This window comes from Struthio camelus, chromosome 7 (genome assembly GCF_040807025.1).
Source record: "Struthio camelus isolate bStrCam1 chromosome 7, bStrCam1.hap1, whole genome shotgun sequence".
In the NCBI taxonomy this organism is placed as follows: Eukaryota; Metazoa; Chordata; class Aves; order Struthioniformes; family Struthionidae; genus Struthio; species Struthio camelus.
This window is the reverse complement of record NC_090948.1, coordinates 14,815,492-14,833,827: the sequence shown is the minus strand read 5'-3', so window position 1 is coordinate 14,833,827 and position 18,336 is coordinate 14,815,492. Positions and strand designations below refer to the sequence as shown.

The window sequence follows — 18,336 nt, the reverse complement described above, 5'->3', positions numbered from 1 at the left end:
CTGCAAGGCATTGACAGGCAGGGGCTGGGACAGATCCTGAGCGGCGCCGGCTCATCAGCGGCAGCAGCTGGGGCTGCTGCAGCACAGGGGCTCGGGGAGCATGTGATCAGCTCGACAGAGCAAACCATCCACAAGCAGCAAGGCAGGGGAGAAGGGTGTCATTTTTTCCCCTTTAAATCCAGCTACTAAACGCACAGCTACTGAATTAACCCCTGAGGTTCCCCGGGGGAGGCAGGAGAATATTAACCGTTTGCTGGAAGGGTGCGGCCGCCGCAGGCTCAGCCGGCATTGCCCACAGCCCTCCCCTTGCGGAGGGCAACTAACTCCTGCGTAACCTCCAGACCCCTCTGAGTCATCTCTGTCAAGCACTTGTCCTCCGCAAGGAAAAAATCCCCAAACTTAATCCTTTCGTCGTGGTTCCAGGCTGGGGGATGCACCCGTCCTTTTTTTACAACGGTTTAAACGAGCGTTTGCACCTTCGCTCGCGACAGAACCGCCTAAAGCTCAACAAGCTGTTACAGACCCGGCGAGAAATTACAGAACAGAGCTGCGAGAACCGACTCCGGAAAAGCAGAGCCGCGGCCAAAAACACTTTGCCGTGGCCGTGCCCTCCTCCCAGGGCTCTCCTGAGCCTCCCAGACCCTCTGTGGAAACGAAGCCTGTATCGTCGGGAGCCAGGACAGGGACGGACCCAGCCGAGACGGCGTCGCTAGTGTTCGCTGGCACAGGGACCGCTGCACGGTCACGCGCCCCCCGTGGGCAGCGTTAACATTGGGGAAAGTCACCTGCTAAAGCCACTGCAGAGGCAGGCTACGCGTGCACGAGTCCCGCGGGAGGCAGTGCAGGCGCTGCAGGCAGCAGCCTCTCCCTTTGCCGGGGCCAGGCTGCCAGGAGTGGGATTTTGGCTCTTGCAGCATGCTTTCTGCTCCGGAGGAATCAGAGAAGATCCCAAACTGTGTTACTTAATGTCAAGAAAGTTTGGGGGATCCTCTGAAGTAACGATGCGTCCCCTGAGAGCAGAGGTATGTCTACAAATATATCCCGTAGGATTCGCTTCCAGTGAGTAGTAACTGCTTGGGAGTTTTTCGCACCCTCTTCAAATTTTCCAGTGTCATTTCTATTTCAATTAAATGCTTGTTTCCTCAGCTATGTCTGCAGTTGTATTTGATGTGAAGATGCTACTGCTCATGAATAGGCTGCTTCTTCTGCAGAAATGGAATCTCAAGCAAACATAATGCCAACTATACTGTGACCAAGACAGAGACCCCCTCAGAGCTAGCCAGGGAAGGCAAGACCCATGAAACACAGTCCTGGGCCCCAGACCTGCTCCCACGCCAGCCTGGAGCTTGGTGGATGCGGTCAGCACAGCGCTCTTGCACATGAACGCCTACGGCTGCCCTGCCTGGCTCCTGACAGTGCCCAACAGTGAGGGGCTGAAGCCCTCCCGAGGGCTAGGCAATACGCGCTCACCCATGCACTCAGTACCATCCTGCTGAGCTACAGCCCGCTTTCGGCTACAGTTGTGGTGCCTTTGCATGGAAGAGCTCAATGGTTACACTGGACCAGCAGGACTTGGAAGAGCTGGGTCCATCTCTGCCCGAAGCACCATGAACCACAAACCCTCAACGTGGGGTGTATCGAGGGTGGTTCCACCCCCTTGGGTTTTTTGGCAAAAAAAAAAAAAAAACACTTTTGCCACAATGGAGCCACTTTTAAAAAGTCGCCCAATTCACATGATCGCAAATGCAGTAGTGATGGTTTGATACGGTTAGTGAGCAACCAGAAATGAAAATAAGATGTTGCTGAACATCTCTCAGCTGACCAGATCAAAGTCAGTGCCCAGGTTTGGAAATTATGGCGGAAGAAGATGATTTGCCAGTGCTCTGGCTCTGCACTGGTGGAAAACGCCACGAAATGCTCCGAATGCAAACCTCCTTTCTGGACCCCCTCCCATGTCTTTTGATCCAACCTCTGGCTATTCATCAGGGTTTGTGTGAATGACTGCAGTAAGGTTTTAAATGAGGCTGATTCTCCAATTCCAAAGGATGACTCATTCATGCAATTTAAAGAAAGCAAAGATTTAAAAAATGAGCAAAAATTAGAAACTATTTCCCTCTCTCTACATGCAGATCATGGGATGGCAATGGATATTACAGCATAAAGAATTTTTCCCCCATTTGCTTTATTTCTGTTCACATCCTCATTTGGCCGGCATTTCTTCCCCAGTAAAAGCATATCATTTATAGAAGCGTTCCTGCCATTAAACGGTCTCCTGCAAGCCCTGCAGCAGGCAGACACGTTCCACGTCACACCGCTAACGCAAGCACAGAGCACTGTGCCGGATACAACGCCAGGAGCCACGTTTCTGAGCAAGGGCAGGCATGGAGCCAACTCAGGCAACAACGGTCCATGTGGGCTGGCGCTCTGGTCCAGCAAACCCCGTAACTGCTCATCTTAGGGCTTGTGCACCATGAAAACAAACATTTGGATTAGTCTGATGAGGGAAAAAGTCCCTTACCCTCACCAGCTGGTGCACAGCGAGTGATTGCAAGGGAATGAAGCAGCCAGCGGCTTTCAGTGATGTCCCTTTGAGATCAGGCAGGATATCTAGCATCCACAAGAGGGTTTAGACTGTATTCAAACTCTCGAAAGCCCAGCTCTGCTTCACTCTCTTTCCCAGTGCTGTGGGCTCACTCCCCTCTCTATAATGGCATTACGACACCGACTCCAGCCAGGCTGCTCTGGGGAACATCAGTGGCAAGCGTAAGACACCTTCCCTGCTTGCTCCCCCATGCTCTGCCAACGCGCACCGGTTCCCTCTCCTGGTCTTCTCCTGCATCCCAGAGCCACGGTGTTTCCCTAGAGTATTCAGGATGTCCACCCAGCTCCTGGCTGCCAAATCATTTTGCTCTTCTTCAACGTACTTCCCAAAACTCAAATGAAGACCAAAAGGAAGATGGGAACCTCACTTGGTCAAGTACTTTACAAACCCCTATGAAGAAGCAACTCCAGCAAAAGTAGAATCTAAAGACTGAAAGCAAAGAGAAGATGGGAGAAGGTGTGTTAAAGATGCTCCACTAAAGGGGAGCTGTGGCAAAAAAGACAACTGAACCTACAACTTCTGTCTGAGTTCCCAGTCTTAATCATAAAATCACCCTTCCAAAAGAAATTAAACAATTATTGCAAAATATTTATTTGAATCACCCCCCTCTCCTAACTCATGAGGCTTACTCGAAAAGAAAGCTAACAATCAGTCTTGGGCAGGTTTTCATTCTCTTCATTCATTCAGGTCTTCATTTCTTTTACTCTTTTTGTAAGTTACAAAATCAAGCTTTATCAAGTTCTGATTTTGGATTTCCAGAAGCCCCTGTATGCCATGTCCCTCTGTCCTGTAGGTTTTCTGTACACCCACATTTCACTCATAAAATCAGGACACAGCAGTATAAAATAAAACGGAGCTTGAAATAAAATCTTCATCTTCCCAAACAAAACTCTGAAGGCCAAAACTTGTTCCTCCCAGCTAGAATGGGAGAAAAATTGCAGCTGAAATAGAAGTCTCTGGCTGGATAAAGTGCGTTTTGTATACATTCTCCTGTTTTCTGCCAGTGAAGAAAGTCTATGCAGCTGCTTTGCAATAGTAGCAGCAAGGAGCCATGCCTGATTCCAAATTTATTTTTAAAATTCGATTCAGCTTGTGATTCACTGGTGTCTTTCTTCTCTCCCAAGAGACAGTCTAGAAGGTGAGTATCTCTTAGCCTCACTATTTTCAGAGGAATATCAGTGTGAGTCTGAAGTATCAGATTATGTCCAGGATAATAAAGGAAATTCTTTAATGGCTTCTCTTGACCTGTAACAACCTCCAGGTAGGAGCTCTGAGCTCTGGTCTTCTCTTGCAATACGGATTGTACCTAACAACTGCTCGCCCTTAAATCAGACAATAAACCTGGCCTTGCAGAAGAAAACCCTTTCATGGAAAGGTTTGCTCTTGATCTTTTTATCTTTATACACACATACATTTCCATTTTGATTTTTTTTCACTTCTATTTGAGAACAGATACTGCCATCCTCATTTCACTTTCAATTATACCTATAGCATAGCAGTGAAACCAGCAGGCAGAACTAAGAATAGCACTGGCAGATCCTTTATTCATTAGCCAGAATCACTCCATGCTTGAACAAATCCCTTTCATAGAAATAGCATATTTCCAGCTTTACTCTCATCAGAACATAACAATTTGGTTTAAAGTCTTCCTATGGGGCAACACCTTTCATTGACACTGAACCTCATTACTGGTACGGAAAGTATTTCCTACTGCTAATGATATTAAAATATTGTTGGTGCCAAGCGTGGCACACAAGCTGAACACAGTCTTCTTGCTTTAATGACAAAGGAGAGGGAGTCAGGATCTCCTTTCTCATCAGCTTTACACCAGGATAACATTACTGATTTGACTTATACCAATGAATGTGGAAGGAAGACCATGAGTTTTGGTACAGAACTGACTGTGCTGCTATCGCATTAAGCTATTCACAGCCAAGAATTTTGTGAAACATAAAAATACATTATGTCACTGAATTTATATGTCACTTGCAATCCAATATAATCTAGAAGGTTATATTAACAATGCTACTGAAAAGTTTTATGGCACAATCTTCCTTTGAGGGCAGACTTTGATGCTATACTACACGAAAGCTATCAAAGATGTTTGTGTGTCTGTATGTCTGTAACCTATGCAAACATACATAGACGCATACAAACAAGCAGTGGCACAAACGGAAAGCTGCTTAACAGACAAGGAGTATCCTAACACTTGTTCAATAAAAGCCTAAGTAATGTTCCAAGCCAGCAAGACGACTGGAAGTGAATAGATGTTTCTGTAATGGCTTGTGCATATCTTTTCAGCCATAAGTTTAATTCAGTTTGATTTGTACTTGGCAGGGAGGGTTTCTCCTGCGGGAGTCCCCTATGGAAATTCAGCAGAAGAACAGCCACCTTGCGCAGGAACCAGGGAAGGGCAAGGTTACTTTGTAGAATTCCTCCATCCTCAGATACGTCACCTTTAGCCCAGGGTGTCCATAAAGCAAGGCTCAGCCTCAACTTGTTTCGCAGAGTTTTCAGACCCCCATGAGAGGTGAGAGAAAATGGGGTCTGCAAAGCAGGAGATTCAGGGAGGAGCTGTCGTCACAGCTCACAGAGGAACGGGGTTGCGGGAGTTGCAGAGCAACCAGGCAAGGCAGAAGCTAAAGGGAAAATAAATCAACTTTCTGTCCATTTCTCAGGGTTTGACATCCAAAGGAGATGAGACAGTGAAAGACCCAGAGTAATGGAAGTTAATGTGTCCTCTAGAGTATTTTAATACATAAATTAAAATTGTTCCTTATTTGTTGGCTTTTGCTAATTCTTGTTTAAATACATTGTAGACAGTTATGTTCCCATGCTCCTTAATTCCTAAGAGTCTTTAGGGCTGTGGGGAGCCTGCAGTGGAGATGGATGACATTTCAAACAAACAACTTGGATTATCCTTTAATCACCAACGATTCGCCAGCCAGATAAAAACACGGAAATGTTTTAACCAGGAGGTCCACGTTCCCCTTCCCAACATTCATACGGTTTGCAGTCAGGACTAATGAAGACTGTTGCCTTTCTCCAAAACTGTTTTTCTTAACACTGCTATCAGATTCTGAGACAGTGTTTTTAAGGTAAAACAATACAAAAATACTTTGCTACTGCCCTTTCTGAGTACAGAAATCTTAGCCTTGAGAATGTACTCACAGCTTGAAATTTTCCTAACTGATTTTACTCAACGGCCAGACTGACGTTTCCTATATGGCTTTTGAGACAAAGCATGCACAAAATCAAGAGTGACCAAGAACTATCTTTAGGTGCCTGCCTATTAGGAAGGCCCATGGCAGGATGAGCACCCTAACGTGTTAATGCTGTATAAACACACAGAAGCTGTATTGTTACAGCTTTACTGAAAATTGCGGCCACTTGGAATTTCCTGGAGAGTGCAAGGTTGAAATTCATATCCATAGTGCTCAAAGTGCAAAAGTTTTAACCATTTGAGTTAAGGGATCTCCATTCCCTCCGAGCAATGAGACCTTGATGAGCCACAATTAAGCTACTTTAACCCTACACCTGATGGATCAGGAACACAAATTCAAACGCAGAGAGGCACAAGGCACTCTCCCCCTCCAGCACACCATCCTCAGAAATCATAAAAGCACAGCTGATCTCTTCCCCAAGCCAGATAAACAGATGAAGGCTTTTTTTTTTCTTTTAGAAAATATTCTGTTCATTTCCTGATATAAATCGTTGCATTGTGGAAGCCTCTTGAACATGAATCTGTCCTTTCTGTGCAGAGGTCGAGCTTTTCAGTTGTGTCAGAAAGGCCCTCATTGTGGCCGTACCGAGACGCCCCAGACTCCAGAATTCCTCGCCTCGAGCAAAAAGGGACTTGAGGGGGAAGATGAAAATCTGGCAACCTGACTTCAGACACAGGCATTTCTTGTTGGCTTGAAAAGGTCTCTGCTTGCTGCTGAGAAGGGTAAGCCAATATTGTGTAATCAGTTCCTTAAGAGAAAGAAGACACCATAAAAAAGAATTTTGCCTTCTTTTCTGTTGTCATCACAGGGTGACTGTAATGCTGGTATAGGACAAAAAGAACAGCTTTAGGTACTATATACTTCTGCATAAGCTGCAGTGATTGCCTCTGCATCATCTAACGACTGTGGCCCAGTTTGGTTCACCAGGACCCATCGTGGGGTCCTTATTCAGGGCTGATGTCTGACAAGTCCTTTGAAGCCAACAACGTAAAAGTCAACCCAAGTTCTCTCTAAGAAACTCTGTACACAACATTGGAAACTCTTCTGTATCCATGTGCAAAAGAGATCTTCCCTGCACAGAGATCCTTGTCTTGCAGAGAAAAGGCAATGTTGGAAGGAGATGAACATTGCCACTTCTCCAGCCATGCTCCTTGCTGCTGGCTACACGGATTTACGTGGTGAAGGGGGGGCCTGGGGCAAGGGAAAACCACTATCCTCTCCTCCTTTTCATTCAGAGGAGCCCAGAAATTAGCTACCAACTGCACAGCATGGCTCCATTTGAGCTTTGCTACCAGGTATGAGACGCAGGAGACACAGACAGCTCAGAGACAAATGACCATCTCAGTCTCACGCAGACCCACAGACACCGCCTTTGAGGAGTGGTCATCATAGTTGCTCTTCTGGGTAGAAATGGTATACAAGGATGAGAGATGAGTTCAGGGCATCCTGCCTCTTCCCTCTCCCCTATGACTGGGAAATGTCACAGATTTCCATCACAAGATTCTTCTGTGGTGAAGTTGATGGTTTGGCTCCAGAGTGAAATTTCAGTATTTGGCTCAAGCTGAAGAAATACAGAATTAGCCTCTTGAATTTTTCAAAATTGTATTTCTTTAATATCAAATTATCTTCCTAGAAGAAGAGAAGGCTTTTGAATCACATATTCAGCATTTCAGCAGGCAGTGAGATACAGGGCACGGTGATCCGACAGCAACCCCTGCTTCCCCGGCACCACGGAGAGCCAGTGTGGTGCAACCTGGAAGCGTCAGATGCTAAAGCCATGTGATCCTCTACTGCAAGGCTTTAGCGGCCTTGAAAAAGACAACATGAATGTTTATAGCAAGCTTTTTCCTGGAAAGAAGTACAAAAACAAGATCTTGCCTAAGAGTCACATCCTCATCTGTTTCTGTTTTACCCTGTTTATCCATTCACTTTGCAAATTTCTCCACAGGACAGAAAACTGTATTTACCATAGCAAGAGCTCTGGTTGGAGGTGCTGTTCACCTCCTATAAGCTGGCTATGGTTGTCCCTTGCAGGGAGGCCAGATTTATCTCTGTTCCACAGTGACCAAACATGTGTCACTTCATTATAGTAAAGCATTTACAGCATAAATGCTAACTGATAAAAATAAGCTAATAAAAATTAATCATTTTCATGTGAAAATTAATCATTTTCATGTGCAGCTTTTCCTGTTACGCTCCTCACTTTGGGATTTTAATATACAGATCTACATGCACAAACAATATATTTATAACATGCATCTAATCACAGTTACAAATTAAGTACTGAATATTAGAATTGTAACTCCACATGCACCTCACAAATTACTCTCGCTATAAACTCTCATATATATCACAACAATTTGTTTCAGAGTTTAAGAAGGCAGCACAGGCTTCGAATTTTTGTTTCATTTCTTTTGAGCCCTTTCTGATTTAAGGGTGGGCCCCTGAAATTCCAGTTACCGTCGGGGGGTTGTGTCCAACCTCAGGCTGGCAATGGCAAAAAGCAGCCAGGTTTCCACACTGTGGCCCCAACGGTAACTATAGAAAGAGGCAGAAATGTGCTCCCTTTGCTGTACCTGTCTGGGGATGCCGATTCCTCTGCCGTTTCCAGCTAGCTTTGCTGTGACCTAGGTGTGTGCTGCATATTTTGTCACCAAATTATCGCACCAGGAGGAATCTTGGGAGCACAGTACGGCAGGTGCCCCCCAACACACACCCCCCTGGGTCCACATCATGCTAACCGACCGCAGCCCAGCCGAGGGAAGCGCGGGGTCTGCCAAAGCCGGCCCCAGCCCTGCTGGGCACTGCCCCGCGCTGGGGTAACGGGCAGCTGGTTGCAGCTTTCTTTGTGCGGCTGGAAGAGGGGGAAAGGGGAAAAAAGGCTTTCCCCAAGGCACTGCCTGGGGCTTCTTGATCTGCTTGAAAAAGTATGATCACCCCTCAAACTGCATTAGCCTCCTTAGAGGGAAAGAGTAAATAGATGAAGAGCCTCCAGACTAGAAAAGAGACAAGTGAGTTGGAACACTAGGCATCTATACTCACCATGAGTGACCCACAGAAGGGATAAATATTCTCTATTTCTCCTAACAAAAAACCTGCCAAGTTACCAAGCTACTGGCAGTCAATAAAATCAAATGACCAGAAGAGCTTCTGAGTACAAAACAACCAAGCCATGGAGCTCACTGCCATTAAATGCTGTGATCACCAAAACTAGACCTGGGTTCAAAAGTGATGATCTAAAATCACAAGGAAAGGATAAGTGGTGGCTTTTGTACTTCATGCGCTCCATGCTTTGACTCATGAAGTCCCACAACCCCTGAATATGAGAAGCTGAGAGGATATACAAGGGAAGCTCACCCTGCATTTGCTCTGCTTCTCGTATTGGCTGTAAGCCACTGCTAGAGACAGGAAGCCAGATGGGCCTCTGGTCTCACCTAATTGTGGCCTTATAATATATTCTCCTGTAAAAGATCAGACTGGATTAGGATAAATTACATCCAAATCATGCTGCATTACTCAGCACATTAAATTGTCCTTAATCACACACTTTGATCGTCTAGATTCCTGCTTAAATTTACCTCCTGTGTACATTTCTGTGACTATTCTGCTGAAACTGCTGCTGATTTTCAACTACACATAGCCAGGCTACAATGAAAAGTCGATATGGTTCTTTGATCAAGCTTTAATAGGACTCATCATGGGGACACGCTCTGCTGTGGCAAAATGGTTTCCTCATCCTGTCTCTTTCAGAAATTTTCTGTGAGCCTTTAAAAGCAATTTAATCTTGAATTATGTTAGCTAAGTATTTTTTGTTGCACATGTGAGTTACAAGAAAAGGGCTCTCATCTCAATTTGCTACGCGGTTCAGGAAATTAGTTATAAATGCTGTAATGCCTTCAGTGTCTTTCACTGCAATGCAGCGGAAACTAGCAATGTGAGTAAATACTTCATCACTCCCAGTTTTCCCATATGCTACATCCAGGACTTGATAAGAGACAAACTATAGGCATTCTGTTCGGTAAATGGTACTGCATTTCCCCTATCTAAGCTGTTTACATTGTGTCCAGAAGATATTCAAGAGAGAAACATGCAGTTCTTTAATAGACAGCATATGAAACATGTTAATGAGTATCTAATAAAAAAGAGCATGCATTCAATGAAAATGAGTCACCTCATCACAAGTTTAGTGATGGGAGGGATGCAGAGATGGTGACTAACCAAGCTCGCACACTAAGTCAGGGGTGCAGCAGGAACCCAACATTTTGATGGTCTGTTTGTTGCTTCCCTTGTCTTTCAGCCAGCCCACGGCATAGGTTAAAGCAGGTCTCTTCAAACCATGGGACAGACACCAGCAAAAGGACAGAAGCCATTACAAAGTGGCACACAGGACAGCCTCCAGCCGAGAGGTGCACTGCCAGGGGTGGCAAGTGCTACAGCCACTGCAGCTCTGCTCTCCTTGTGGTGTTACTGAACAGAGAAACACCTAAACCCGATCAGTCCCTGAAGTAAAGGATCTCAAAGGGAAAATCAGCTCTTGTCCCACATTTCCATTCGCCAGAGAAAATAATGATGGTAGCTGCTCGGGAAATAATGAACTATTTTCTCTGAAGATTCTTCTGTTGGCAAATTTGAATCTCCCACACCACAGTTTCTGGCCATTGCTCCTTGTTTGCATTGTTTGCCACTACCTACCTACTATTTACTAACTAAAAAGAGTTTGGCTCCCACACCTTTGTAATTCCCCTCGAAGAAGCTGTAGGTTGCTACTAACCTCCCCTTTGCCAGACAAGTAACAGAAAGACAACAGCAATAAAAAAAAAACAACTATTTTTTTCTCTCATTTCTCCTCACTCCTCATCTTGGGGCAGAGGGAGAGAAAACAGCCATGACTGACATAAGAGTGATCAGGGTTGTCTTCATCCTGCTCTCCCCTCTGGCTTGCTGGAAAGCCCACAGCACAGGCAATTCCCCTTGACCCACACACCTGGCTCTGCTGTGTCCTACCTCTGAGCATGGTTCCCATGCTGAATTTGTTGGGGTGGCGACACCAAGTCTGGGGGAGCCTCCCAGGACTGGGCTGTTCCCTGACGGCAACCATGGATCCTGGACTGAGCCCATCAGGAAGATCCCAGCCTGGGACTCAGCAAGAGCAGTCCCACCCAGCTCTGGAGAATGCCTGGGGGACACTTTGGGTAGCCAACCTCCCACATCCTCCAGGCACCACCCAAACTTGTTCCTCCTGCCCACCCTTCTCCTTTCGGCTGACCAAACCTTGAGGACACCCAGCAACACTGTCTCCCCCAAAAGGCTTTCCTTTGCCCCTCAGCTGTATGCGCCTCAAGACCATCCTAGGCTTCGGGCCCCACACTGGCCACGCTGTCTCGGCGTCCCTACAAGGGATTCCCTGCAGGCCGTCCAAGCGCGCGGGAGGGCCTTGAGCAAGAGCTGGCACCAGTTCACATGCTGGGGCTCCCACAAGGAATTCCTAAGGCTGCCACTGGCATTTCTGAAATGGCTCCAAACTGGCAAAATAAGAAATGAGTTACAGGCATTTCCAGACGTGGCCCAGGCCCTGCAAGACCTCCAAGTTCCCAGTATAAAGGAGGGCATGCCAGATGCTTAGTGTTATATAATTTTGCATTCCTTTCTGGTACTGTTTCTTATGGTGTCCAGCACTTCCGCTTACTCATCTGGCTTTTTATTAACATGCTGCTTGGACCCCTCTGTCTTGCTGCTCCTGCTCTGTGCGCAATGGAAGCAGGACCCTGAAAGATTAAGACAGTAGTGTGCATAGACAGCAGATGGCTATTGCAGCTGTACTTACTCTACACTGCTAAATACTCTGTTGCCCTAGCTAGTTTTACATCCGCTTTTAGTAGTGGATCTCTCTCCTGACTTTTCAAAAATCATCTGTTGAACATATGGCCCTAAGAATGGTAAATATTTTTTTTAGGAGAGGCAAAAGCTTACTTAAATACATGGGAAGGCAAGATCAAGCCCACAGTATGAATTCTGACTTCTTCATCCGGTGACTACAGTCTTTCTTTTCCTCATTACTTTTCCTTCAGTCAGAATAGCAAAATTAAAACCTCATCATTTCCCAAATTTGCTTCAGTGGTATGTCCTCAGTTAACTATCTTACAACATCAAATATCTTTCCAGTGTACTATAAAGAATGTAGTTCTCTCTAAGACACCACTTTTATAAACCTTAGAATTGTTTCCTGCCTGTTTCTATGAAGTGACACATGGAAAGGTCTTTCAAGTCACTGGGTTCTTCAATTTACTAGTCAAGAGACATAAATCATAGCATGTAAGATCTACCGCGAGTTCATGAACTCTAGGAAATTTTTTTAATCACTATCCTTTGAACTGAGCTTTTTCAAAAATGTAGAACTCCAAAATATATCTAGTAAATGTGTCTAGTAAATTTTGCTGGATTGGCAACTACTAAAGCCAGACTTGTCTTTACTGATCACTTACTAGCATTAGGCACATACTTAAAACATACTCCCTGATTCTAACGCTAAAACATAAAAGAAAAAAAGGTCTTGGGCTGATCTTGCCCAATATAAATGCTGGGATACATTAAATGATTTAATTTATCATTCTCAGACACCAATTACACCAGAAGAATACAGACAGCTTCCCAAAGACAAAACCTTTCAAACACTTGGGTTACTTTCCCAGGTAATGACCATAGTCCCCTTCAAATAACCAAGTCTGATCTCAGGTCCTACTCTTCTCTGCTCCCCCAGAGGTTAGAGAGCTAAATTATGTGCCATTTGCAAAGCAGCATCATGAGCCCTTCCTATGCATCCCGTCCTTGGAAGTATCAGACCCTCTGGACAAGGATGTATTCTGACAAGGTTGTTTCAGTCTCAGCGCTCGATTCGTTTTGGGAAGGAAACAAAGAGAATAGCATCACTATTTCAGGACGAACTTACAAACGACCTTGCGGAGACAGAGGATGTTTTTGCTAGTACACGTATGGGTCCATGCTAATACTTTCTTTTGAGCCTTACTAAAATAAAATGGCAAATCGAATAATCACATTGACCACAAATACATGCCTATATCCTTGCCTGAAAACACCCCAAATGTTGCCAGCTGATTTTCTAAGACGACCAGCATTAAATATTAAATACCTGTGGAAAACAGAAGAGGAGATCACCTCTTCATAGGCGTTCAGAAGCACATTGTGCAGAACGTAAAAGGCATCAAGACTTCTTCAGTACAAAAGTCCCATCCATACACTGCCATCCACACACTGAGAAACAGTTTAATGCCTGAATAGACCAAAACTTTTGCAGTCCAGTTTAGATCCAAATTTAGATGTTGGACAGGCCTGCTTACACAGAAAACAGTACATTTCTCCTTGTTCCTTTTTTGTAACCCCACCCCAGTTCTCAACGCAGAAATTCACTCTTAATTTGCCTCATATACCTCCCAATAGGGTGGGGTTTTCTTGGGTATTTATTTCTAACATCTTTTTTCATGTTCTAGGTTCATAATAGTGAAGAGGCATAATGGATGGATTAAATCATTTCCATCCAGTCAGCTGGTTATGGAAGAAGACATTTTAATTTGACTAACAGAAAAATTACTTGCTCCTGCAAAATGAACACTGATTCGGGGGGTATTTCTGGTCTGGTACATGAAAGGAACTCTTCTGTTTTATAGGCTAAATGACCTTTGACAGTATTACTGCTCTAACTGTTCATATTATCTATATATCTTATCAGATGTGGGCAAAAGGAAAATGTCAGCAATTTTCAGGAATTACACCCGCTTCTTTCAGGCTGTTGTTTTTGTGTGCCCTGCAATTCACCAGCTCAGCATACCAATGAGGTTCTTCCGAGCTCATGTCCAGCAAGTGGCTTTTGTGCACTGTTTTCTCCATCGTTACCTAAAATGCCAGAAGCTGGACAATAAGAAATCACGATCTGACAAGGAACATCACCTTTCCAACAAAAGGCATGCCTCTGCTGCTGTGCTGTGAGCTCTGCGTGTGGCACTACCTCTGCCACAACCTGGGAAAGAGCCCTGCGGTCTCACAGAGATTTGTGGATCCTCAACTTGAGTGTCCAGCCACGCTAGATCACAGCCAGTGCAGATATCCTGGATATCGTAATCTGCTCTGTACTGCTCTTAGCTCCCAGTAACTAGGCTAAAATCAGTGCTACTGTGAATATTCTCTCATTGCTGTAAAACACTGAAGTCCAAAACTAGAATCGGGGCACATTAGCCATGAGGTACAATCGGGATTATGAACCAGAACGTGAAAATAGAGTGTCCTGCAGCCAACAACCACCTTATGAATGATTTCTCTCCTGGTCATCCCCTGGGACCGAAGCTAATTTCTGGACTGGGGCCCTTCTGCTCTGCAGAGCTCCCTCCGCAGCTCCTCAAGCACCAGTTCTTCACTTCAGTTCTGGCCTCGAAGTGCCGTTCCTCCCTTTGGTGATTAAATCTCTCCCCTCTTTATAGCGCACATCTCGCTGCAATGCAAAGAAGGTACAGCATGGCCAAATGAACATCGTTTGGATCCACATGCCAGCAGTGCCTGCAAAAATTACACTCGCACTTCAGAGCCAGTCCTGAGCTTTTCTACTGAACTAAGTGGCCAAACACAAATTGCCTTGTATCGCACGGGGAGGAAGGCAGCTCCCAGGCACCCTCTGATGCATGTCACAACTAAACAAATTCCTCTGCAGAGCAGAGGAAAGGCCAGAAGAAGCTGAAGAGGGGACAGCCCACCTTCTCTCTGCCACAAAGCTGAATATTAGACAGACACCCACAGCTTCAGCTCTCCAGCAAAGGCAGACAGCGGCCCCATGTCACCAGCTCAGGGTGCCCCCAGATCCCATCAATGTCAGCAGAAGATGCAGATGGCCCACACCTCACAGAGTTGTGTCCTTTCTGCAAGCATGCAGCATGACAGTTACCTCAAGAAACAAGTTATTTACCAGATCAAAAATCGCTCAAATCACTACACAAATATCACTGGCCCTGCACAAAAAGCAGCCCTTACCTAAGCAGCAATACAGTGTGTAACCCCAGAAACTCAGCTCTCCATTTCGCCCAGCTGGAATAAAAACCCTTCAAGCTCTGCTGTGCATCTCATCCATTAGAGGTGCCTGGGGAGTTGCGCCAAGACCTGCCTCATGATTAGATAAAAGCTTTTCCTCTTAAATCACTGTCCAGAAGAAACCAAAGGGCTGGGACACTAGAGGCCAGGCACATCCCCTGCACCAATTATTCATGCCTCTTTGCTGTATGTTGAAGAATGCAAGGTTTTGTGGTAGGGAATAAGTTGCTGCATTTATTTGTCATTACTAGCGACGATGAGACCAAGACCCTGTTCTCAGTAAAGACAAAAGAAAAAGGAAAGTGCTCCAGTTTTAAGCCGAAGAAATATCTTAAAACAATGTAGTGAAAGTGTTGGTCCAGAGCCCTGCGTGTACCAGAGCAAATCTAGGATGGTGAAGAAGAAAGGAGGTCAGGGATTTCTGGCTACCTCTCTGCCTCTGCTCCCCCAGAGCCTCATGGCCGACTCATGCCAAACAGGTCCCAGAACTGCTCTAACCAGTGGATAAACAGCTCAAAATGAACACATTATACCCTGTCCCTGACCCCTCCTTTGCCTGCCCCGCCATCCCCTGGAGTCTCTTCAAAGTGGAGGAGAGGAAGCCGTGGATAGCGAAGAAGTCCCCGAACACAAAACAAGAGGATGTGCGCACAGATGTTCCCCGCCACGGCAGGCCATGGGGCCGTGGCTCACGGCCCTCTCCCGGGACAGCCCCTGGCCTCCGAGGAAGATTTATAAAATAATGGAAATAACGACAAAGAAGCTGCAAATGTGTCTCTAGGTGCAGGTTTCTCAGTGCTAAAAGTCAGGAATATCTTAGGAGCAAAACAGTAGTTTAGGCTGGGAGCTCTTGTTAACAACTGCTTTAAAGACTCCTGAGTGTCCAGTTGCTAATGCTGACATGGCCGCAATATCCTCGTATCTGAGCACCCCAGAAACCCGCATGAATTTCTTCCTCAAGCATCCGAGAAGCAGGGAAGTGCTGCCAGCCCCACGTCACAGAAAGCAAGCCGAGCAAAGAGCACCTCGCCCACCAAGCTGTCACCAAGGAAGAGTGGAGGCTGGGGTTTAATTTCTCCAACTGGGCCATCTCTCATCTCACGCCATGGCGTGAGTTTAAAAATACACCACTCCTCTCGGAAATGTGTCACAGCTCTTAGAAACAAGAAAATCAGGTTGTGGGTAGGAGTAACTGCATAGTGTATATATATAATTTTGAGTGACAGTCTTTTAAATTCCACTTTACAAAAAGTAGACTTTTTAGCACTTCAGAAACTGAACAAATATTCATTATCAGAGGTTTGAAGCAGAAGCATTTTAAGAGGCAGGGGGCACTTTCTAGTCATATTTTAGGGAATATACATTTAGGGTATATACATGCTCTGTTTTGAAAAAAAGTATTTTATACTCAGTCACAACTTTTCACTGGTCACGCCATGCCCAGTTTAGACAATATGAGCATCAAATGATTTAGCATGGGGATATTTTTAAATAAAGGAAAAGAAATTGCTTACAATTTATGATGGGCTTTGATAGCTGTGATTTAGAAATGCCAGTGTTTCATTCCAGCGAACGTTACAGTAACAAGCACAAGACGAACGACCCGAAGCCTTGTCAGAGACGTTCACAGGTCAGATAAAATGACCACATTAGATCTGCAGGATCCAGACTTTCAAAGATGGCTCTGTCAGAGCGTCTCCTGGGCTTTGATCCCCCAAGCCGTACGTCAGCGCTGTCCTCCCAAACGCCAGCCTCCTGCTGAGGGCTTTCTGCCGACGCACTTTTAAGCCTCCGTCTGCAATACGGACGTCCTGTCTTGCCTCCCATCCGTGTCCGCCCGAGACTCCCTAGCAGCCTCCTGCTTTACCAGGAAGCAGGGAGAGAAGAAAACGCTCAGCCCAGAGCTGGGATTGCCAAACAGCTGGTGAAGAATAACCCTAGAAAAACTGACTTTTAAGCAACCGTTGAGGAAATTTGTCAAATTTTAGAGGAGGGGTGTGAGATCATCTATTGCCTTCAGCTGTCTTTTGGCTGAAAGAGGCAAACTGACAGCTGGATTGCCCCGGATTCTGCATTTAAACACAGTCACCGAAATATTTTCATTTCATCATCACGTTGCATGTTTCTCTCCTTCTCAGAGGCCTTCTCTCCGCTCGCTCAAGGGTTTTCAAGCCTGTACCACATTCACACACACCTGCTGCCGTCTCTTAACGTTTAGCATGGAGCAGAGCGTGTGAGCGGTAATGAATACTCTTCTCGGCATGTTTAGTGTTTCTTTTGTTTGGTGAAGCTTGGAATTTTTCCAAAGTTCCACACGATTTCAAATTATTGGCTATGTCACCTATGGAAATAGCTCTGGGCCTATGGACTACTGACAGGTAGGATGCTCTGAGGATGCGATCACCCGAAACGGAGAGGTGCAGTAGCTACTCCTAGCAGACTTGGACTGGCTGGCGAGGCTGCTCGTGGATCAGGGCGCGCACACGGGGTTTCTGCAGCAGCTGTACTTTTCAGTCACTTCACTCACTACAGAAAAGGCCCAGGAATATTGTGACACTCATAATCCCTCCCAGCGACACGCTACCCTTGGAGACACTGCACAAGGATCGTCCAGGCAGTCCTGTGTGACGCAAAGGGAATCTCTGTGTTACTTTAAATAACTCGGAAACAAGGTTTGGCTGGGTCTCTGCCACCTGTCTTTGCACAGGCACGGTCAAAATTCCTCCCAGGGCATTGCAGAGCCCCCGCAGAAGTCATTCAGCCCTTGGGATGAGTTGCAACCACTTCTTAGGCTTTGGGGAAGCACATTTCACCCCCTGTGTCTGAGACTACACCCTCCACATACAGAGAGAGCCATGTACGGGGTGTATTTGCATGTGAACATTATGCTGTTACATCTTGACTACTGGTTCCACTGAAGCGACTAGCAGACATGGTCTTATCACAGCCCGCATGCCTGCAAGAGTGGCCTCCTATACTCAAACAGAAGTGAGCTCAGATATAATTCAAGACCAGATGCATCTTTATTTCCTAAATTATTTTACACATGAGTTTGTCACTGCGATGGACTTTCTGCTCTGCTTTAGCTGTGAAGTGAGCAATAGAGTTTGCCATAAAATATGTGAGTAGGACAAAACTATAAACCAATGGGATTAAATGAAGATATCAGAAGAAGCTCAATCACCAAGTCTACTGAGCATCTTCTGTGCTGGCAAGTGGCAGTCCTTTCTTACTGGGTCCCACATCTGCAGCTTCTCCCTGGAGCCACTGTGCAGCCGCACCAAGTCTGCCTAGAGATACATGGCTACAGACACGGCGATGCTGGTCTTCCCTCCCTTCTGCAAGGAGCAGCTGATGCCTTGAGGAAAGCAGGCTGGTTGCAGCAGGGCTCCCTTTACGTCTGACCTTCACCAAACTGGT

At 45.8% G+C, this 18,336-nt stretch overlaps 1 protein-coding gene across 9 annotated transcripts in view; it reads right to left on the bottom strand.

Moving 5' to 3' along the window:
- The window catches only part of SH3PXD2A (SH3 and PX domains 2A), a 272,461-nt gene that overhangs the window by 101,988 nt on the left and 152,137 nt on the right, over positions 1-18,336 (bottom strand). The window contains exon 1 of one of the 9 annotated variants that reach the window (XM_068949740.1): positions 16,431-16,488. The exons of 6 other annotated variants lie outside the window; for them this stretch is intronic. The gene's annotated coding sequence lies outside the window, so the exon portion shown is untranslated. Of the gene's footprint in view, positions 1-247; positions 3,826-16,430; positions 16,489-18,336 lie in introns of those variants that run through there. 2 more of the 9 variants (XM_068949745.1, XM_068949741.1) reach the window with 2 other exon arrangements.